The 24177-nt window shown below is 39.4% G+C and overlaps 1 protein-coding gene and 1 pseudogene across 13 annotated transcripts in view; one reads left to right on the top strand and one right to left on the bottom strand.

Annotated features, from left to right (window-relative positions):
• NCOA6 (nuclear receptor coactivator 6) overlaps positions 1 to 18276 on the bottom strand; it is a 104216-nt gene extending 85940 nt beyond the window's left edge. For 8 of the 13 annotated variants that reach the window (XM_073880521.1, XM_025876420.2, XM_025876415.2 and 5 more), the window contains exons 1-4: positions 18091 to 18276; positions 8723 to 8799; positions 3437 to 3503; positions 1234 to 1310 (exon numbers count right to left, since the gene is read on the bottom strand). The gene's annotated coding sequence lies outside the window, so the exon portion shown is untranslated. The remainder of the gene's footprint in view (positions 1 to 1233; positions 1311 to 3436; positions 3504 to 8722; positions 8800 to 18090) is intronic. The other 5 variants (XM_073880523.1, XM_025876422.2, XM_025876417.2 and 2 more) reach the window with 4 other exon arrangements.
• LOC112827594 (U2 spliceosomal RNA) lies at positions 2555 to 2684 on the top strand (annotated as a pseudogene).
• Positions 18277 to 24177: the final 5901 nt, after the last annotated feature.

Here is a 24177-nt window from a genome sequence, read left to right as displayed (position 1 = left end):
CTAGTAAGAGCTTAGGTTTAAAGCATGGGATTCTTTTTTTTTTAAATTAATTAACATATAATGTATTGTTTGTTTCAGGGGTACAGGTCTGTGATTTTATCAGTCTTACGCAACACCCAGCGCTTACCACAACACATACCATCCCCAACGACCATCACCCAGCCACCCTATTCCCCCACCCCTCTCCCCTCCAGCAACCTTCAGTTTGTTTCCTAAGATTAAGAGTCTCTATGGTTTATCTCCTCTGGTTCCATCTTGTTTCATTTTTTCCTCTCTTCCTCTATGATCCTCTGCCTTGTTTCTTAAATTCCACATATCAGTGACATCATATGATAATTGTCTTTCTCTGCCTGACTTATTTCTAAGGTGCGGGATTCTTAAATCAAAATATTTATCCCCTTATTTATGGAAAAAAAGTCACAAGTTGCAATAGGGGCCAGATCTGTTTTAGCTAGAGCAGTTGTTCCCAAACTTGTCTGCACTTTAGAATCACCTGGGGATCTTTTAAAAATTCCAAAACCCACATCATATTCCCAGGCCAATTAAATCACAATGGAGTGAAGAGTAGGGAAGGAAGGGAAACAAAGGCACCAATAATTTGCCAAGTTCCATAGGTGAGTCCAACGTGAAGACAAGTTTGGGATATCACTAAGCTAAGGTTTTTATCTGACTGAATAATGACAAAATTCATTCCTGGTGACAGAGTGAGACATAAATGAATGGGGGGGGAGCCAAAACTCTACATAACTTGTCTTTCTCTGAATCAGAGATTGCAAGGTACCTTTTATTTCCAATGTTATAAATTGTGAAAACATGAAAAAGAGGGCCAAATATTTTCCTTCTTGGCTAATTCATGCCTCCATTCCCCTTCAGAATCATAGACAACTAAGATATTCACCTTTTAATCTTTTCTTAGTACTTCCCATGAAACCAATAAAGAATTCTGCCATATTACATATATTCAACATAACTCAAAAAGACAAGGCTCACTTGCTTTTCTATTAAGAAACTGCTTTTCTAATAAGCAGATCTCATTTAATTCAGTTGCTTTGGGTCCCATTTACATGTCAAATGCAGCCTGCCAAACTAAAATGCCCCATGGACAGTGAGATCAAAATGCCTTCTTTTAAAAAAGTAAACTCTATTTCTATCTAATTCAATCCTTTTCTTATCAACTGAAATCAATTTTTTAATAAAATAAGATTGCATTTGTATTCTATATAAACAACAGACCTGTTTAAGAACTCTCTGACCACTCTCAGAAAAGATAATAGATGTTCAGTAGGACCCCTCTCCATTCCATCCAGGACCTAGATAGAAAGGGAAAGGGGCAAAGAGGAAGACAAGAAACATCAGAAGAAAAGACTAAACATATAAGCCCAATAAACCTATTCAAAGTAAATTTTTGTGACTGGCCAAATTCTTTCTTTCTACCACTGTTTCTGCTAATTTCACTCTAAAAAGGGTTGTTAAAAGACATGAGATTACCTATAGTCTCAAATCCAGTGGTTTTTTTAAAAGGGAAAGCTTTCATAATCATCAAGAAAGTTTTTTCAAAATACATCAATAGTGGTTATACGAGGGTGTTCATTTTATAATTCATTACCCTTATGATTTGTGCACTTTGCATTGTATGTGTCCTACTTTAGTTAACAAATATGAAAAAAACAGATATATCTGTCTTGGGCAGAACCCCTGAAGGATTCTAATGAAGTATGTAGCATAAACAGTCCCACAGAGGTTGCATGATTTGAAAAAATTTTCATCACAAATGACAATGCAAAAACCAAACAAGCAAGCAAACAGAAAATATAGATGTCCTAGGTTCAAAGCTGTGCACTATCACAGCTACTGCACCATCCGCATAAGTTAAATAAAGCCTAATTTAATTATTATTTTATCTGCTTTCACTTTAACCAATGAATATCTCTATTCAAATGTTTTAAATAGATTTGTAATGGGGATGGGGGTATGGGCAAAATGAGTGAAGGGAACTGGGAGGTAGGTATAGGCTTCCAATATGGAATGAATAAGTCATGGGGATGAAAGGTTCAGCATAAGGAATATAGTCAGTGATACTGTAATAGTTTTAGGGTATCAGATGGCAGCTACATTTGTGGCGAACATAGCACAATGTATAGAGTTGTCAAATCAGTATAGTGTACACCTGAAACTACTGTCACATTATATGTCAACTACACTTTAATTAACAGCTTTGTAAAATAAGAATCCTAGAATTCTTCTGGATTCTGCCTCATAAACACAAGCATATCTTCAGCTTGTGCCAAATATAAATCTTCCAGATTTGTTGTCTGGGTGTAAAACCTTCCGTTCTCAAAGATGGCTAGTATAGGGGAGCCTGGCTGGCTCAGTCAGTAGAGCATGTGATTCTTGATCTTGGGGTTTTAAGTTCGAGCCCCATGTTGGGTACAGAGATTACTTAAAAATAAAATCTTAAAAAAAAAAAAAAGATGGCTAGTAATAATATCCTCAATACTTTACCAAGAGACTCTTCTACATGAATTTTTCAACTTCGTATTTTGAAATCATTTCGATCACTTCTCAGCCTTTTGGCTAAGATCAAGTGAAATAATTTCAAACTTACAGAACATAAGTTATTATTTTTTTTAAAGATTTTGAGTATCTCTATACCCAATATGTGGGGCTCAAACTCACAACCCTGAGATCAAGAGTCACATGCTCCACTGACTGAGCCAGCCAAGCACCCCCATGAGTTATTGTTTAAATAGAAATTATGTGTAGAGGGCGCCTGGGTGGCTCAGTCGTTAAGCGTCTGCTTTCGGCTCAGGTCATGATCCCAGGGTCCTGGGATCGAGCCCCACATCAGGCTCCCTGCTCCGTGGGAAGCCTGCTTCTCCCTCTCCCACTCTCCCTGCTTGTGTTCCCTCTCTCGCTGTGTCTCTCTCTGTCAAAAAAATAAATAAAATCTTCAAAAAAAAATTATGTGTAGAGAAGTCCCTCATAATTTCTAATCCAGAATTTGAATACTCTGAATGGATGCATTTGTTCAACTATCCTTTACCAACTGCTTATTATGCACCAGGCAGGGTAGGTACTTTCCTGCTCCTGAAGTTACTATATAAGAAACAAAAATTTTGTAGAATGAGGAATTTAAATAACATTTATACGAATGCCTAAATCTGGATATTACACTTACAGTACTTAAAATAAATTGGCCTGTTAACCACATAGCCTTAAAAGTTTCGGGATAACTCATAAGGCATTTAAAAAGTGAATAAACAGTTAAATGTGAACTGTCAAAATGATTTGCCATGGCACAACTAAAGATCCAATCCCATCCTTCCTACACCTCGTGAATCTCTTATAAAACTATTACATGCTTCCTGTTCCTAAACCAAGGGCGCCCAAGGGAAGATTTATGCAAACCTCCAATCAAATAATAGAAACTGAGTACCTGAAAGGATCCACAGAATGCCTGTCAGAGAGATTGGCATTTCAATACTGTAACAATTGGTTTGCTCCTGGTAGGAATAACAGATAATTTAAGGGATTAGGGAATATTAACATTAATTTTTAAATTTCAATTGACATTTTAGCATAAGAAACAAAAGATAAATTCGTGAAATATGAAATTTGAGATTCCTGGAACTACTCATCCTAAACACAAATATAGTTAATTTAATTAAGCACAATATAAACCAACAAAATAAGTCAGAGGCTCAAAGAGATTTTCCCCATATCGTTAGATGCCATGAAAGTGGATAAAGTAAAATTTAGAAAAAACTACTTTATACATCATGTTCTAATTATGAACACCACTGTGTTCTTTTAATCCTAATAAAGCTACAGTAAAAATAAATAAATAAATAAATAAATAAATAAATAAATAGCACAGGTTTGGAGTACCAGTCTTTTAATCCATGCTCAAAATATACAAATAACATTGAAAAGTTGATCAAATCCTACAATATAGGAACTACTAAAAACTTCCCTAAAAATAAACTGAGAACCTTAGCAGAGTAAGAACTAGAGAGCCCTTGACAATCATCTGGTCTAATATCCTAATGGAAAAATTGAGGCCTGAGTGAATAGTTTGAAGCTTCTTAGTAGTAGGAAGGTCTCTCATTTCATATGTGACACTTCTTTACAAAATAATTCATTTTAAAAGCACTAGAAAAGTATGGTATAATAAATAACAATAAGAATGAATGTTGTCTTGCCATAAGATGGAAGACAGCTTTAAACAACTATGGCGGAAAAACAAAAACAAAAAACAATGGTGGGGCACCTGGGTGGCTCAATTGGTAAAGCAACTGCCTTTGGCTCAGGTCATGATCCCAGGGTCCGGGGATCCAGTCCCGCATCGGGCTCTCTGCTCAGCAGGGAGCCTGCTTCTCCCTCTCCCGCTCCCCCTGCTTGTGCTCTCTCTCTCTCTGTCAAATAAATAAAATCTTTAAAAAAAGAACAATGGCTTTTTTTTCTATTAAATTTCCAACACAGTTAAATCATGAGATCTGGGCTCTAAGTTCAGAAGTCCTTAGGCCATCATTCTAAGAGTTTACCAGTGTTTCTTCTTCTCCATTGTCTTATATTCATAATGACAGTGTTGTCAGGCTTTTCTCTCTCTCTCTCTTTTTCTTTTTTGCTTTATGCTCTTAAAATTGTCACTTTTTAAATCAAACACTGAAGTCCTAAGATCAGCTTTTAAATCCTGTAGCTACCATTTCATCATTATTGATGACCCAGATAAATCCACTTAGCAAACCTGTAGACAGAACTGTATTAGGTGAATACACTATTGCTAATATCTTTAAACACAGATATAGGATTCAAAATAACTTGGAACAGTTTAAAAAGTATTTCTTCAAAGTTCAAAAGAGATTACTTAAAAACTAGAAAATCTATACTGTGCTTATCGCCAAACAATGAAAAAGAGAGTATTTTGATCAGAAGAGGAAATTCAATGGCAAGATAAACAGGTTATTTATACTTAAAAAAAGCACAAAGAAATAAATCTCTACCCAAATTGCAAAAAAAGAGAAAAACAAAATTAAGGTAAAAAATTACTAACAATAAAACAAAAATATAAAAATTCATTAGTGGGGTGATGATAAGCAAGACATGAACCCATAAGTAATAAAGACTGACAGACATGATCAGGCAAAAATCAAAATAGTCTATATGTCAAAGAAACCACAAAGTCAAAAGCCAAATGACAGACTGGAATAATATATTTGTAACATGTGACAAAAAAATGGGTTAATATCCTCAATACACAAAAGCACCTACAAGTTGATTAAAGAGTACAAAATTAACCACCCAAGAGAAAAACAAGAACTGGTAAAGGCAATCTGCAGAATAGAGAATACAAATGTCCAATGAACGTATACAACTTATTAATGGTCAGGGAAATGAAAATAAAAATAAGAAAACTCTTCTCAGCTGACTGGCAAAAACTGAGAAGATAACTGTTATCCAGTGCAAGTGGGAATAAGAACTGCAACAACCTTTATGGAAAATAACCTGGACGTTCATAATACCCACATTATAAGTTTACCTTTTACCCCATATTTGGGGATTTATCCTACAGAAGTAAAAACTCCATTTCTTAAAGATATATGCACAAGGATATCCACTGTTCGTGATGCAGAAAATAAAATTAGAAAAAAACCTGATGCTCCTTCAGAAAACTACATAAATGAAACATTATGCAGCTAGAAAAAAAATGAGTTAGATATCTGTTTAATGACACAGAATGAAATGTATATTCTATAAAGTAAAAAAACAGAATTTGTAGAATAATGTGTATGGCATCATGATAATCTTAGGAGAGAAAATGAATCAGCATCTAATTTATTTCTAAGACTATAGAGAAAAATATGAAAGAACCACACTAGGCTATTATACTTGGGTAGGTTGGAGGACAGGAACTACAGAGGAGGAGAGGATTGACTTTTTCTTCATGTACTTCAGATGATGCTCAAGTAGTTTCAATATGCCTATCTGGTTTGGAAGGAAAATCCTATTTAATTCACAACAGAAAAATGGAATTAAGAAAATGGGTGTATAAAAGCAACCAAATGAAACACTCAAAGAACAAGAAATAAAAATAACAGGGCACGTACTGAATGGAGCACTGGGTGTTATACGCAAACAATGAATCATGGAACACTACATCAAAAACTAATGTATGGTGATTAACATAATAAAATTTAAAAAAATACATTCTGGGTGCTTTTTGGGTGGGCATGTAAAACAAATGTAAACACAACTTTTATGAATTTGAGATTTACCTCCATTTCAAAAAGAAAAATGAAAGAAATTTTTGATACAAGAGCTTTATGCTTTTTAGGTTTGTCTGCTTAGAATGTTTTTTTTTTTTTAAGATTTTTATTTATTTGTCATAGAGAGAGAGAGAGAGCACAAGCAGGGGGAGCAGCAGAGGGAGAGGGAGAAGCAGGCTCCTCACTGAGCAAGGAGCCCGATGTGGGACTCGATCCCAGGACCCTGGGATCATGACCCAAGCCGAAGGCAGAAGCTTAATGACTGAGCCACCCAGGCATCCCTAGAATGTTTTTTTAAAAAGGAAACACATCTCATCACAAAATCTTGTCAAAGAAATGTCCCCTATTATATATTTACAATCTGTATCCTTTTTTTGGTTAAATTACATTGGATTTCAGCTATATTTTGAAACTTGAAATTTATCTATTGTAACAACTCACTATTGGTTACACTTAATAAAATTTTTAAACACAGTGCAAAATTAAAAGGAAAAAAACTAAATCATTTGATAAATGGTCAAATGATATTAAAAACTAGCTCAAAGATTAAAAAAATACTCAGCTTAATAAAAGTAAAAAATATATTTGCTAGTCATAGAAGAAAAAAATATAACATCACAATAGAGAGATCTAGAAGTCACAACCTTAAACCTGTGATCAAAGTTATCATCAACAGTGGGACAACTAGACATTTGTGTACCTTGTGATTTGATACAATGTGAAGAATATTTAAGTATTTTTGCCAAAATATTCAGCTATAATCTAATCAAGTCTTTAAACCTTCAGCTTAGGGAAATATAAGAAATAAAGGAATAAATATCACAAAGAAAATAATCAGATAAATTCAGAATGTAGGACATTAAAACTGCTGTGGTCTCAACAAATCAATGCCATGAAAAAAAATTAAAAAGGTGAGGAAGCAGACAAGGAATGGGAACTGTTCCAGATGTTAAAAAGACTACAACTGCATAAATAATAAAATGCAAATGCAATGCATGGTCCTTAAATTTGATTCTACTTTGAATAAGTCAGCTATAAAAGTCATCTGGAGACAAAGAGGGAAACCTAAATACAGACTTGCTGGTAGATAATATCAAGGAATTACTGATAATTTGTTAGGTGCGATAACAGTATTGTGAGTATGCAGAAGAATGTATTTGTAAGAGATGCATGCTAAAATGTTTAAAGGCATAGTTTCACAATGTCTTTATTTTTAAAAGGTTTAATAAGTATTTTATTAAGCATATGGCTATACATTGAATATAGGTGGTGGGTGTAAGGGTGTTTATTCTACTATTTCAGGGATTTTGTATGTTTGAAATTTTTCATATAAAATATTTTAAATATTTTAAAAATCCACAAAATTGTGAGGTACCACTATTATACTGGAAGAAAAAAATTATAAAATCCAATAATAACTTGTGGCTAGCGGCAATATAAACTGGTAGTTATTCTAAAGAATAAGCTGGGGCGCCTGGGTGGCTCAGTCATTAAGCGTCTGCCTTCGGCTCCGGTCTTGATCCCAGGCTCCTGGGATCCAGCCCCACATCACATGGGGCTTCCTGCTCTGCGGGAAGCCTGCTTCTCCCTCTCCCATTCCCCCTGCTTGTGTTCCCTCTTTCACTGTGTCTCTCTCTGTCGAATAAATAAATAAAATCTTTTAAAATAAAAGAAAGAATAAGCTGACAAGATAGCTAAAAAGTGATTATCCTTAGACCAAACTGTATCATTTTAGAGAATATATTCTAAGAAAAAAATCGGGGGAAAAAGACTTATAATAACATGTTACACATTATAATTGAGAATTTTTTTTAAGATTTTATTTATTCATTCGACAGAGAGAGACGCACAGCGAGAGAGGGAACACAAGTGGGGGGAGTGGGAGAGGGAGAAGCAGGCTTCCACCGAGCAGGGAGCCCGATGCGGGGCTCGATCCCAGGACCCCGGGATCATGACCTGAGCTGAAGGCAGACGCTTAACCAACTGAGCCACCCAGGTGCCCTAATTGAGAACTGCAAACCAAAAATAAAAGCAAAATGGAAATCACCCAAATACCAAATAAACAGACAGTATTTAAACTTTGGTTATTATGTATCCAGTAAAAATAAGTATGTAAACATTGGAGAAGTACCTCAATATATTGCCAAATGAAAAAACTATAAAAAAAACTATATGAATTAAACTTGTAAAGACTATACAGCACATATGCTAATGACTAGAACATCTTTTGTAATATTTAAACACAATTTTAGAAATTTCATGGGGACACATGCTCTTAGAGAATATATGAACAATGCAAATATACAATCAGGAAGAACTGCCTAGAGACAAATAAAGAAAAGCACCTGAGCTCTACTGTTGACCACAGTTTGAATGAGCATTCACAATTTGAATAAAGTCCTATTGTGGACAAAAGTCAACATAACTATCATTAAAAGGACAAAGAAAAGGGGTACCTGGCTGGTTTAGTTGCTGGAGCACGCAGCTTTTGATCTCAGGGCCTTGAGTTCAAGCCCCATGTTGGACATGGAGCCTGCTTAAAATTAAAAAAAAAAAAATTTTTTTTAAAGGACACAAAAAAAGTGTATCATTGGTTTGGACAGTACACAATCTTCCTCAATTTTTTCCATTAGTCAGATGTTTAGAAAAGATATGGAAAGACTGAAGAGTTCTGAGAAAAATCAAGAGATAACAAAAAAAGATGGAAAAGAGGTGATTTTGAAGAAAAATTTGAAAGAAAATTAAAGTGACATGATTATTAATACTGCAATCCATGGAGAGGCTTCTGAATAGAGATCCTAAAAAGCTGATGTATCTCAATATCCATGGATGAGTGACCAAGAGGCTAAAAAAACCCTCAAAGTTTGTTGTTGTGGTGTTTTTGCAAGTGCTGTTTTTTTTTTTTTACACAAGAGGGATTCCCTGATTGTCCTGGTGAAAAGTTACTGGCATGGGCAAATGAGGGAGGCTGGGTGTGTTAAAAGACCAACCATTTGTTTTTCTTTGGGGTGTCTACTTATCCATGATCACTAGATCACAGAATCTCCCTAAAGCTTGAATTAGCTATCCAAAGCTTGAATCAGTTACCCACCATATTTCAAAATTCTGCAGTGCCATCCCGTTCCCACATACAACCCACTCAGAAACATTTGAATGTCCTAGATCTGGCATCTAGGGCCCCAACAAACTACTCCAGCTTCATCTCCCTACAAAGTCCCCGCTCAGCAGGGAGTCTGCTTGTCCCTCTGCCCCTCCTCCTGCTCTTTCTCTCCCTCTCTCTCTCAAATAAATAAATGAAAATCTTGAAAAAAAGAAAAGAAACACCAAGAACTGATGGAAGCCAGGGAGAGGCAAGGAAAGGTTCTACCCTGTCTCAAAGAGAACATGGCCCTGCTGACACCTTGAATTCAGGTTCTAGTGTCAAGAACTGTAAGAGAATAAATTTTTGTTGTTTTAATCACCCAGCTTGTGGCAGTTTGTTACAGCAGCCCTAGGAAATATACCACCATTTCCACGAAGACTTCCCTGATCCTCCGGTAGTAGTGCTCTCTCTCTTGAATTTCCATAACATTTACAGTTTCATTTAAAACATTTACGCTTCCCCCCTTTTTATTTATGTTCATATCGCTTTCCCAGATGAATTAGTTTCCTTGACAGCAGAAACTAATTACTCACCAACTGGATATACCTCTCAACACTGGTAGGCAGTCAATATATACTATCACAATATTTTCCTCCATACTTCATTATTCTGATTGCAATGCTTATGAATGAGTCATCTCCACATATACTGAAGAGTTGAACACAATCTTTTTTTTTTTAAAGATTTTATTTAGTTATTTATATGAGAGAGAGAGAGCACATGAGAGGGGGGAGAGTCAGAGGGAGAAGCAGACTCCCCGCTGAGCAGGGAGCCCGATGCGGGACTCGATCCTGGGACTCCAGGATCATGACCTGAGCCGAAGGCAGTTGCTTAACCAACTGAGCCACCCAGGCGCCCGAGTTGAAAACAATCTAAAAGAACTCAACTGAAGGCTCATTCTTTTTAGGAAGCATTCCTAGATTCAGACTTATACCAGTTTTATCAATATATTTCACACTGATATGTGCATACATGTATATGCATACACTGCTGTTAATACCCACAATGGGAAAGAATATTTAACAAATCCATTATTTGGATTTGGTCTATTGATCGGTCTCTTATTAAGTCTAGTCAGATGCTGGTTTACCTAAACTCTTCTCACCTATACTAGCATTTGGTGGTTAACCACAATGTCTTTGATTTTTCCAAGTGTTTGAACTTTTTAAGTCTGTATTTTATAGAAGGGACACAGTCTTAACTTTCATCTAATATTTAAAATTACAAGGGACTTAACCTAATGAACAATTTCCCTCTGTAAAATCCAAAACAGGAATCTGATTCACAAATTTTTAACTATTTCTTCTTGTGAGAAACTGCTGTTGTCTGGTCTTTAGATAATATACATAATGGTACTATAGAACTAATATTCAATAGGTTCAATATTGGTAAAGGTGCCAGTTAATGGGAGCTTTTGTTGCCTCTCTGTGTGCATTGGGTTGGGAGGGGGCAGGGGTGGTGGTCGTAGCTGGTTAATGTTAAATACAAACCTAAATATCTACTTAAAGTATGAATGTCCTCTGAATTTAGTGATCATTAATATTAACAACAAAGATTTTTTCCCTGGCTTTACTGAGATATAATCGACATACAGCATTGTATTAAAGTGTATAATGAGATGGAAACACATATATACCGTAAAATTACAATAAATTTAGTTAACACATCTACCACCGCACACAATTACTTTTTTTTTTTTTTTTTTTTTTGGTGTGTGGTAAGAACATTTAAGATCTAATCTACTCTTTCGGCAATTTCAAGTATATAATACATTATTGTTAACTACTGTCACCATGCTGTACTCTAGATCCCCAGAACTTATTCATCTTACAACTGGAAGTTTATATGCTTTGACCAACATATCTTCATTTCCCCTACCCAGAGGCCCTGGCAACCACCATTTTCTGTTTCTGAGTTTAGCTTTTTAACTGACATAGTTAATTAATATTCTATCTGACCCAATACAATTCTTCACAAGTTTAAGAAGATGTGGTTCCAGGCTTTTGCTTTATAGGGTTTATACATAAGATAGAGCTTATCACCAAATTCTAGGGCTACCTTACTCCCTCCAACAAAGCCATAGTACTCCCTTTATGTACACTTTCTACCTATACCTCTAGGCGTTTATTAATTAACTCAGCAAATGATTACTGAGCTCCTAGGCAGCCACTTCAAGCCCTTTTTAGAATAAAGTGACATAGAAAAAGATTACATTTTTAAAAAATAAATGTGCCAGACAACACAACAGACAGTGGAGCTGAAGGACAGGAGGGACAAACAGACACAGGGTCAGCTCTGAAGGAGCACTGAATATAGTGAGGAGGAAAAGAGTAAACTAGCTCCATATTTCTCCTTTCTCCTCATACTGTTCCTACATTCACTAGCAGGCTTACCTTCCTAAGGTACAGATTTCATTATGTCACCACATGGCTAAAAACTGTTGAGGCCTCCCCATTAGTCAATCAAGTCCAAATTTCCCAGCCTGGAACTGAAAAGGATTCAAAGCCTTCCCTGATTCACTTGTATAGTATACAGAGACTAACACAGGCCTTGGAATTAGACTGCCTGGACTCAAATTCTTTCCCCAACAACTGTTAGCTCTTTTCCTCAGTTTATCTGTAAAAAGGTATAAAAATTAGTGCCCTATCTCACAAGGTTGTTGTGAGGATTAAAAGAAATATTACTTATTAAATGCTTGGAAAGTTATCTGGCAAGGAGTACACATGCAAAAAATGTGAGCTACTACTATTATTATTGTTATTGTTCAATCTCTATTTCCAGCCTGACCTCCAACCACGGCCCTATAACAATCCTGTTCTCCAGCCAAACTGGACTCTTTACTATCTCCTAAATACACATCTCTACACCATTCTTGACAGCTCCATAACACATTACCTATACCCCTCCTGACACTTAAAACTCTGACTAGAATCATCTTTGTATCCTGCAGAGTTCTAGCCTAATACACATGGTAGGGCTCAATAAATGTTTGGCAAATGAATTAATTCCTGTTTTTCCTTTCTCTCATCCAACCACTCTCCTGGAAAACAGCTCCACATCACAATTAAAAAGATCTCTTCTGTAATGTTTCATAAAGCTGGCCAGCTAGTTTTCTTTTCTACCACCAATGTGGTAATTTCTAATGTACCCAGCACATAGTAGATGCCTAAATATTCAGTGATTTGAGATGAATTTCATCTTATCTTTTAATTTCAATTATCATTTTATTCATTATGCTCAAGAATGATGCATCCTTAGAAACAGACTTTGGTTTTTACCTGCCCACAAACTCATCTGTCAATTTCTGACCATCCTGACCCTTATCCCAACATATCATTTATTGCTTTAGAAGAGATATTTAAAACCTCAGTGAAGTAAGAACCAGAAAATCAAATGCCTATAGAGTAATAAAAGTAAATGAGCAAAACAAGAGAGTAATGAGGACCGCAGAGCATTAGGAAACAAACACCCATCATACCTAAAAGCTTTAGCTTTTACTCTGTTGCTATGAGAGAATATGAGTTTGGTGTTGATAGATCTTCCAAATTTCTCAAGGTAAGTAAAAAATCTGTGTATATTTGAGCCAAACAAAACATGTCTGCAAGTCAAATCCAACCACAGACTGCTGGTTTGCATCCTCTGTTACAAAAGTTCTCTGCAAAAGAAGTGATGGGGTGAGAGGAGTTCCATCCCAGTGGAAAGTCTGAAGCAGCAGCTAAAACTGTAGCAAATGGACGCATCTCCTGTAACACTCAGCCTACCTCTCACCCATTCTGTTTTGACCTGAAATCCAAATTAAACAATTGTATTGAGTACATTGAGCTCCTACTCTGTGCCAGGTGCTGGAAATCAGAAATGAACAACAGTGCTAAATATAAGCTAACATTATTGAGCATTTCCTAGGTGCCACACTGTTCCACACGTTACATGAATTAAATCACTTAATCCTCACAACCCTCCGAGATAAAATACTATTATCCCCATTTTATTTTTTTTTCCAAGGATTTTATTTATTTATTTGACAGAGAGAGACACAGCAAGAGAGGGAACACAAGCAGGGAGAGTGGGGGAGGGAGAAGAAGGCTTCCCGCAGAGCAGGGAGCCCGATGCGGGCTCCATCCCAGGACCCTGGGATCATGACCTGAGTCTAAGGCAGAGGCTTAACGACTGAGCCACCCAGGCGCTCCTATCCTTATTTTAAAAAACTAAGGAAACTTGGGACATCTGGCTGGCTCAGTAGGTAGAGCATACAACTCTTGATCTTGCAGTGGTGAGTTCAAGTCCCACGCTGGGCTGGCTGGCTATCTAGCTACATACATACATACTAATACATATATTCATTCATACATATACAAAATAAAAGCTGAGGAAATTGAGGCACAAAGAGGTTACACAACTTGTCCAAGGTCACACAATTAGCAAGCAGTAGAGCTAGAATTAGGACCTTAGTCAGACTCCACCAAAAGAGCACACAATTTGAAAACAAAGTGCCATTCAATAAGTGGTGCTGGGATAATTGGTTTTACATATGAAAAAAATGAAACTGGACCCTATCTCACATCACACATTAAGAGTCAACTCCAGATAGATCAGAGATCTAAACATCAAAGGCAAAACAGTAGAGATTCAAGAAGATAATATAAAGAATAATTGCAAAATCTTGGGGGAGGAAAAGATTGATAGATTTGACTTTGTTAAAATTCCCAAGTTCTTTTAACAAGAGAAAAAAAGATTTAAAAGATTAACAACAACCTGGGAAATTATAATACACATAACCAACAAAGGATTACTAATCAGAAAATATAAGGAAATCTTTTGAAAAAGACAACCCAGTAGGAAAAATGGCAAAATAAGCCCCAGCATGGTCTAAACTGTGAAAACCTGTCACTACCATAATTGCCACACAGCAGATCCCAGAACAGACCTAGGCATTGCAGACCAATATAAATATTCAGGGCTCTACGTCATACTGCAGATACACAGAGCATGGAGGACCCAGCCAGGAGGACAAATCCAAGTTGGTTATTCTCCATTTTATAGGAACTAGATGGCAAACCAGAAGTTGAACATCCAATCCTCAGACACTGATCAGATTGGCAAGCATCTTTAGTAAAGGGCCAGACAGTAAATATATAGTGAACTATGTATCTTCTCTGTAAAACTACTCAACTCTGCCATTGGTAGTGTGAAATCAGCTAAAGACAATACGTAAATGAGTAACTGTGCCTGTGTTGCAATAAAATTTTACCTGAATACGTGGTGGGCCAAATGTGACATGGCCCATAGTTTGCTGACCTCTGACATAGAAGTTGTGATTTTCCTACATTCCCTGCTTTTCATTTTTTTATTTTTTTAAAATTTGAAAATTTTTTTTAAGAATTTATTTATTTGAGAGAGAGTGAGCGAGCGAGAGAGAGAGAGTACAAGCAGGGGGAGAGGGAGAAGCATACTCCTCACTGAGCAGGGAGCCCAACATGGGGTATGATCCCAGGACCCTGTGATCATGACCTGAGCCGAAGTCAGATGCTTAATCAACTGAGCCAACTAGGCACCCCTTTCCCTGCTTTTATGTCTGCTGACACTGACCACTGATTTCCTTAAGTGAAAAATACACCACACTTGACAGCTCTGCAATGGTTTCCAAGTCTATTACTCTACCCCAAAAAACTTCTTCCTAATTTGTGACAATTATTGCTTCATTTTCCTTTCACCCTTTTTATAACCTCTTTGACAGCCACCATCCCAAACCAAAAATCTAAAATATTCCTTTTCTCTTACCACGTGCAATGCCAATTATCAATACCTGAAAATTCTAACTTTGTTCAAAGCTCACAGCCTCTGTCATGATTAGGCTCTGCTCTCTAGTCCACCCCCATTCAAAGAACATCCATTTATTTCCTAAAAATTAAACCAAATCATACACACTTCCTCCTTGGAAACCATGAATGCCTCCCTATTAGCTAAAGATTCAGTCCAAACTCCTTAGCAAAGTCCTCTACAGCCAGGTTCCAAACAACAGTTCCATCTCATCTCTGACCACTTTTTCTACACACATATTATGCTCCCACCACATTCAACCATATTTCCTGAAAGTGCATGCCTTTACCTGGAAAGCTTTTTGTCCAACTCTCCATCTGGCAAACTCCTCCACCTTTCAGGACACATCTCAAATCATCACCCCTTCACAAAACCTTCCCTGACTCCTAGAGCTGAGTCGTGCCCACCTCTGTTGTTTTTACAACCTTTGATACCGCTTTGGTATTCATTCTGAACTATCATTGTTTTTATGTTCATTTCTCTCATGAGATTGAGTATCTAAAAAGACATACCTTAGTGCATAGTAAATGTCTGTTGAATGCAAGACATGCTTGGTGGTAGGAGCAGGGTTTCTTAACCTGGGGTTCATAGATGGGAATCCACAGACAGAATTCAGAGGGGTCTGTGAACTTGGATAAGAAAAAAACCAAAACTACTTCTTTATTTTCACTAACCTCTAACTTAAAGTTACCATTTTCTTCAAATATGAAATATAGGCAACAAACCACTCTAGTATCAGAGGTATCTGTGACTCTGTCACAGTTATCACAGACATCTGTACGTCATATTACAGGTATTGCTGATATCTTAAAGTATTATGTTCATTACAGTTTTTGCTAATATCTTAAAGTATTATTTATGTTCATCATGTGTTTAAAATTGTAATTATCAGACCCATCACTAGATCTGATTTCTTAATGTACTGATAAATTATATCCATATTACTATTTTATAATTTGTGTATTTTGGTATTTTAATATAATGCTTTTCTCTATAATAAAGTCTTTTTTTTTTAGTCAATTAAAAATATTATTCTGAGAGGGGTTACTATTATTCTGAGCAGCTTCACTAGATGCCAGAGGGTCCCAATGCACAAAGTCAGGCCTTCTTGCATTAGAAAGACCCAGAACAAATGAATCTTGATGCTGTATATATGTATGGTATATACACATTGAATATATATTGAAAATCTTACTTGCTATGGACATCTTCATAACCTTTTTGTTGAAAGTCCTTGTTGATTTTATGGGAGTCCTAGAACTACTATTTCATGACTAATTTGCATAGTTTCCCTCAGAATTCTTCCATACCCGTATGAACTTTGAACTTTTCTCTATCTTGATCAAGCTTTAATTGAAGTTTGATCATGACAGAGATCCTGGGTGTGTGCCATTGTTCATTGTTATCTTTTTTGGCTTTCTGTGTCCCTCTGCTGTATAGTAAACACCTAGAACAGAAGGAGCATCTCTTAAAACTCTAGAAAGTTAGAAGTCAAAGGGTCCTGAAGATAACTTCTTTGCACAAATGGATGTGGGCTGGAAATTATCAAATAGCTGATCACCTGTACTTTTTTTGTATCCCTTCAGTTTTTCTACTGACAAACTAATTACCAAAACAAAACAGATTAACAGTTCTTTGATATATGCTGCCGAGCTCATCTTAACACTTTTCCCACAGCGAACAAATTCCTCTAAGGGAGCGTGCTGAATGAGGAGGCAGAGGACCTCCTCGGCCAGGAACTTGTAAGATCTTGAGGAGTCATCTTTACCTTTCTATATCTCAGCTAAAATCACTATATGATCTGAAATTTTTACATGATCTCTAAGAAGATCCTTGTAGTTTTTACAATTCATTCCTCTTCACCATTCTTACTGGCTTCAAAAACGCCTTTCTGATGACCTCCCCAGGTGACCCTGCTCTTAAAACAGTGGGCTGTCCCCTTCCTGGGAAGACACCTTGGGTCACCGCCCACAAACAGCCCGGTCCCTCCTTTTAAAGACACACACAAACTCCCTAAGTTGATGGAGGCTCTTTCTTCTTGCCAACCAGTTCCACTCCATGCACCCCATTTGCTGGCCAGCTGCTGCACCCAAACCTCAGTCCCCTTTTCCCCTCCTTCTCATCAAAGTCTTCCTATTTTCTGTTGCTCTTCCCAATAGGGAGTAGAATATGCTAGGAGAACGTATGTCCTCAGTCTCTCGGGAGTTATAAGGCTTTGCAATTCGGTCCCGCGACTCCGAGAACTGCCCCAATCTGATACTGGCGCCTGCATCCAAAGGGCCCCCATTTCTAATATTTCTAATCAACAGCCTCCCCCCACCCCCGCCCTCCACAAAGAACTGTCCCGGCTCTGACAGCCTGAGCTCGGACCCCACGCCCTCTGGGTCCTGAACACGAATAGCCTAACCAAACTCCAGTCCCGGCCTCCAGTCTCACGGACCCTGACCCCAGTTCCGTTCGGACTCAGTGTCCCTTCTCGACCCCCGGCCAAGACCCCACGGTCGGCTCCCGCCAGTTCCTCGGGCCTGGAGCGCCACCCTGTGCAGACCCCGGCCGGCCCTGCACTCCCTCAGCGCCCCAGACCCCGCGTCTCGCACCCTCCCCAACCCCGGCCAGCCCCCGCTCCCTCCAGCACCCCCGCCCGCAGGCCCGGGGCCCGCTCCCCAACATGGCGACGGGGACACGAGCGCGGCGGGCGGGGCGGCTCCGGGCCGGGCCCGCACAGGAGCCGTGTTCCACAGCCGGCCGGCGCCATTTTCCCGCGCCGGGCCCGGGCGGCGCCTCCTTCCCTCGGAGCCAGCAGGGCCGGGACCCCAGACGCCCGGCGGGCCCACCCCTTACGGGCCCGCGTCGCCGTCACCTCACCTGAGCGCGGCCCCAGCCCTCCCGGGCGGGCCTCGGAGCAGCGGCCCGGGCCGTGCGTACCCGTCGCCCTCCGTGTGTCCGTCAGTCCGCCCTCGCGTGCGTCCGTCAGTCCGGCCGTCGGCGCCCGGCCGCCCGCAGCCCGACCCGGCAGGGCCTCTGGGAGCCGGCGGGGAGGGGGATGGGCCGGACCGGGCCGGGGAGGGAGGGGGAGGGAGGGAGAGAGGGTGGGAGCGCGGGAGGGGGCGGGGCGGGCGGGGGCGGGCCCGGATCACGTGGCCAAACGTCCCCGATAGCGCGAGGCGGAGCGCGCGCCCGCTCTTTTGGGTGCAGAGCTTAGGGGCGGGTTTGGGAGACTGTCTGTCTCCTGGAGCTGTGATATCATTAGAAACCCTCTGACCGGGTGTCCTTGGGCAAGTCAGCTCTCCAAGCCTCAGTGTACATATCTGAAATATGGGGATAATGGTGCTTGCAGAGAGGATATGAGGGAAGACATGGAAAGCACTTGGCACAGTGCCTAACACATAGTGTCTAATAACGTTAACGGTGATAAAGATAACCTGTAGCCTTTATTATTATTTGCCTATAAGTCCCTCTCCACTTTCTCCCGTCACCATCATCCTAGCAAGCTCCGTAGGTGCAAGGGAATGTGGCTCCTCCCCTCTCCCCAAATGTAGAGACGCCTCCCCAGCACTGGAATTAATGTCTGTCATACAGGCCCGGATTCAGAACTGGCTTTCACTCTTGATAGTTATGTGACTTTCTTTGCCTCTGAACCTCAGCTTCCTCATCTGTAAAATGGGAGTTAAAGAGTTTGTCATGAGCATTACAGAAGATAGAAGATGAGCCGGTGTATTCTAAACCGATTGCATACTGGTCAGGCATACTAGTCTCATCTAAGAAAAGGAGTCTGGAGTCCTTTCATTCCATTGAGCATACATGGTGTACTTGGACTGGTGCAATAGTGATCCAAGGCCTTTTCACATCCTCTCTGGCTCCCCTCAATCTTTTCTCCACCCTGCTGTCAGAATAATGTTTCTAAGTCAGAAATTTTATCAGGTCTCTCCCCTATTTAAAAGTGTCTGATGGTCCATATTGCTCTTAAGATAAGGCTCAAATAGATGTCTTACTGTTGCCCTTGCTACCTCTCCAGACTTAACTTAGGGCCCTCTTCTTCTCTTTCTGGGCTGTAATGACAGTGATCTTCTTCACACTTTGTACTTCCTCCCTTCTCAGCACCCTTGAACATGCTGATCCTGCTGCCTGAAATACTCTCCCTACTTAGATAACTCATCAGCCTTCAGATCCCAGCTCAGACATCACTACCTCAAGGATTCCTTCCCTGACCATTCCCCAGACAGGTTCTCTTACTTGTCCTCAATAGGACATAGCAGGTTGTTTATTCCTTGTCTTCACCACTAGACTGTGGACTCCAAAAGGAGGGAGACATTATCCATCTTGTTTACCACGGGTTCCTCAGCATATAGCACAGTGCCTGACACAGAGGAGGTGCTCAATAAATATTTGTTGTGTTTGTGAATCCTGGGCACTGTGCTAGGTGATGGGCCCAAGAGGGCAAAGAAAAATAAAGAGGGCCACAAGGAGGCATCTCAAGTCCTTGAGCCTATGAAATTAACAGCAAAAGGACTTACAAGGTCCTGGGGGGAAAATTTTTTTAAGCTTTTTCTTTTAATTTTTAAAAAGTGAGGTATAATTTGCATACAGCAAAATGCAAACATCTTAAGTATATGCGTAATAAGTTTTTACCTGTGTTCTTGTGTTGCCACCACCCTGATCAAGTTATAGAACTATTAACCCAGAAAGTTCCCTTTTATCTCCTCCTATATGTCCCCTCCCAGTCAATACTTGCTCTCCCAGAGGCACCACTATTTTGACTTCTAGCACCTTAGATCAAGTTTGACAATTCTTGAATTTCATATAAACATATACACATATATTCTTTTATGTTAGCCTAGAAATCTGACATAGCCACAGAATGACTCTTTAGATAATGATAAAATCAGTTACTTGATTAATGAATTAATCCAAAAGACTGAATGAGAAACTAGTTAGACAAAGTTCATTCCAGAAGCCAGCGCAGAGACTGAGATGACATCATCCACAAACCTCCAAGTCTCACAACAATTTCTAGGGGTAAGAAAGTTCTGAAAGATTCTAGAAACTCAACAACATCAACAAAAATCCTATTTAAAAATGGGCCAAGGACTTGAATAGACATTTCTCCAAAGAAGACATACAAATGGCCCATAAGCACGTGAAAAGACGTTCCATATCACTAGTCATTAGGGTAAGGCAAATCAAAACCACAATGAGACCATTTTACACCCATTAGGATAGCCATTATAAAAGAAAACACATGCAAACACACACACACCAGAAAATTCCAAGTGTTGGTGAGGATATGGAGAAATTGGAACACTTATGCTTTGCTGGTGTGAATGTAAATGATGCAGCAGCTGTGGAAAACAATTTGGAGGTTCCTCAAAAGTTAAACATAGAATTACCATTGATTCAGCAATTCCATTTCTGGATTTTTACCCCCCAAAAAGTAGAAGCAGGGACGACCTGAGCAGTTGTACACTCATGTTCATAGCAGCATTATTCACCAGAGCCAAAAGGTAGAAGCAACACAAATGTCTATCAGATGAGTGATAAACAAAATGTGATATTTACAACATACAATGGAATATCATTCAGCCTTAAAAAGGAAGGAAATTTTGACACATGCTACAACATGAATGAACCTTGAAGACTTTTGCTAGGTGAAATAAACCAGTCACAAAAGGAAAAATATACGATTCCTCTTATAGGAGGTTTCTAGATAGTCAAATTCATAGAGTCAGAAAGTAGAATACTGTGGAATTGAAAGAATAGAATAGAAAGTAGAAATGCCATGGGCTAGCAGGAAGGAGAAATTGAGAGTTACTGTTTAATGGGTACAGAGTTTCAGTTGGGAAAGATGAAAGAGTTCTGGAGATGGATGGTGGTGATGGTTGCACCACAATGAATGTACCTAATGCCACAGGGCTGTACACTTAAAAATAGTTAAAATGGTGAAATGGATTATATATTTTACCACAATTAAAAAAAAAACTTGGGGCGCCTGGGTGGCTCAGTTGTTAAGCATCTGCCTTCAGCTCAGGTAATGATGCCAGAGTCCTGGGATGAAGCCCCGTGTCAGGCTCCCTCCTTGGTGGGAGGCCTGCTTCTCCCTCTCCCACTCCCCCTGCTTGTGTTCTCTCTCTCTCTCTCTGTCAAATAAGTAAATAAAAATCTTAAAAAAAAAAAAACTTGCCAGAATGTGAGCCACTATCCTCACTTTTACCTTGTTATCCATGTCCTTAAATTGAGGGTCATAAGTTTTCCTGGGATTAGCAAGGATGCTGGGAGGTAGGACCCAGAGACCCACTTGGGCACCTACATATTCTGTAGGTGAAAATAGCAGAAGCATAGGCAACATAAATATTTGTTGTCTACAGGAAGTCCGCAAAGGGACAGAAACAGGCCATGAACTGGTACTGAATATAGCATAGTGATCACAGGTGTGGGCTCTGAAGCCAAAATACCCAAATTCAGATTCTAGCTCTGCCATTTATTAGCTATGTGACCTTGGGATAATTCAACCCTCTTGCTATACAGATGAGGAAACTGGGACCAAAAGGAGAAAAATGACTTTTCCAACAGGGTCCAAAGTATTTCCCCCCCCTTTTTTTTTTAAGATTTTATTTATTTATTTGTCAGAAAGAGAGAGAGAGAATGGGGGAGAGGGAGGGGAAGTGGCAGGCAGATGGAGGAAACAGGCTCCCTGCTGAGCAAGGAGCCTGATGCGGGGCTTGATCCCGAGACTCTGGGATCATGACCTGAGCCAAAGGCAGACACTTAACCAACTGAGCCACCCAGGTGTCCTCCTTTGTTTGTTTCTTAAACCTTACATGGTTTTCATTTTGTTTTGTGTCCCTAATAGACTGTAAGCTCCCCAAAGAAGGTATTTTTGTAATATCATCACTTGTAATAATAAATGAACATTTTTGTGCTTCAGTTGCCTCATCTGTAAGATGGACATAATAGGGTATCTTACAGATAAGGAGTAGAGGATTAAGTGAATTAGTAGATATAAAATGTTTAGAAGAGTACCTAGCGCTTATGATAGCTTCAGCAATGTCAGATTCACAGAGGCATCCTAAGAGAGTATAAGGCTATTTCACAAAATGTTTTGAGCAAAAAAAGCAGTCCTAAGATATCCAGGATTGTTCTGGATTCAGACTTGGGTAAAGAAAAAGCAAATCAGGGGCACCTGAGTGGCTCAGTCGGTTAAGCGTCTGCCTTCGGCTCAGGTCATGATCCTAGGGTCCTGGGATCAAGCCCTGCATCGGGCTCCCTGCTTGGCGAGAAGCCTGCTTCTCCCTCTCCCACACCCCTGCTTGTGTTCCCTCTCTCGCTTTGTCTCTCTCTCGCTTTGTCAAATAAATATATTTATTATTTATTTGACAGAGAGAGAGACAAAGGGAGAGAGAGAACACAAGCAGGGGGAGCAGCAGGCAGAGGGAGAAGAATGCTCCCCGCCAAGCAAGGAGCCCTATGCGGGACTTGATCCCAGGACCCTGGGATCATGACCTGAGCTGAACACTGACGCTTAACCGACTGAGCCACCCAGGCATCCCAATAAAAAAAAAATAAAAAAAAAAAAAAAAAAAAGCAAATCAATTGTTCTTTGATATAAACAAATTGATTAGCATTTATTGAACTTTTGCTTTCACATGTTAGTCCAAATGAGCTTAAGCTTTTGCAGTGAATACTTCAACCATGTCTTTAAGAACAATATCAAAGAGGAATAAAAAGAAAGAACGAAACAAATCTCGAGAGGGCGCCTGGGTGGCTCAGTTGGTTAAGCGACTGCCTTCGGCTCAGGTCATGATCCTGGAACCCCAGGATCGAGTCCCACATCGGGCTCCCTGCTCAGCAGGGAGTCTGCTTCTCCCTCTGACCCTCTTCCCTCTCGTGCTCTCTATCTCTCATTCTCTTTCTCTCAAATAAATAAATAAAATCTTAAAAAAAAAATCTAGAGAGTGTCAACGTTCTACTGTCTATGGGGTTCATCACAAACGTGAAACAACAAGTTTACCACATTTAGTTGGGCAAGTTGTGTCTTGCAAGAGGACATCACATCTAAGTGGGTATTAGTAGCTGGTAAATACTGTAATTTATAACTATTGTGAGGGATGCCTGGGTGGCTCAGTTGGTTAAGCGACTGCCTTCAGCTCAGGTCATGATCCTGGAGTTCCAGGATTGAGTCCCACATCGAGCTCCTTGCTCAGCAGGGAGTCTGCTTCTCCCTCTGACCCTCCCCTCTCTCAGGTGCGCTCTCTCTCACTCATTCTCTCTCAAATAAATAAAATCTTAAAAAAAAAAAAATAGTAATAACTTTATTGTGACAATTTACCAGTAGATGGCAGTAAAGTACCTTGTAATTACAAAATCAGCTCCATTTCGCACAACAGAAAATAAAGGTGACTTGAAAAGGAGTCAGTAACTTCTACTTTGCATAAAGGTTTGGTGTGGGCAAGCAATGGCTCGCTATTAAGAAAAAAAAAAGATTGAAAAATAGAAATTGAGTGATAACTACAGAATTGAAAAGAAATGACCAAAAAAAAAAAAAAAGGAGAAATATTTTTAGGACTTAAAAACCTGTTTTCGGGCACCTGGGTGGCTCAGTCGTTTAAGCGGCTGCCTTTGGTTCAGGTCATGATCCCAGGGTCCTGGGATTGAGCCCTGCATCGGGCTCCTTGCTAAGCAGGAGCCTGCTTCTCCCTCTCCCTCTACCCCTCCTCCCAGCTCATGCTCTCTGTCAAATAAATAAATAAAATCTTAAAAAAAACCCCGAAAACCTGTTTTCAAAAATACTCTGAAATTTTAAAACTTTTTATCAGAGTATAATATAAAGACATCAAGATACACAAGTCCTAAGTATAATTCCTGATGAATTTTCAGAAAGTGTACAACACTTATTTACACAACACCTAAATTGAGAAATAGAACATTGCTAGCTTCACAAATGCCCCTTAGTGCTCC

The sequence above is a fragment of the Callorhinus ursinus genome, unplaced genomic scaffold (genome assembly GCF_003265705.2).
Source record: "Callorhinus ursinus isolate GAN/ISIS: 27379988/994484 unplaced genomic scaffold, GSC_fseal_2.0 scaffold38, whole genome shotgun sequence".
NCBI lineage: Eukaryota > Metazoa > Chordata > Mammalia > Carnivora > Otariidae > Callorhinus > Callorhinus ursinus.
The sequence above is the reverse complement of the archived record's forward strand: the minus strand, read 5'-3'. Positions and strand labels throughout refer to the sequence as shown.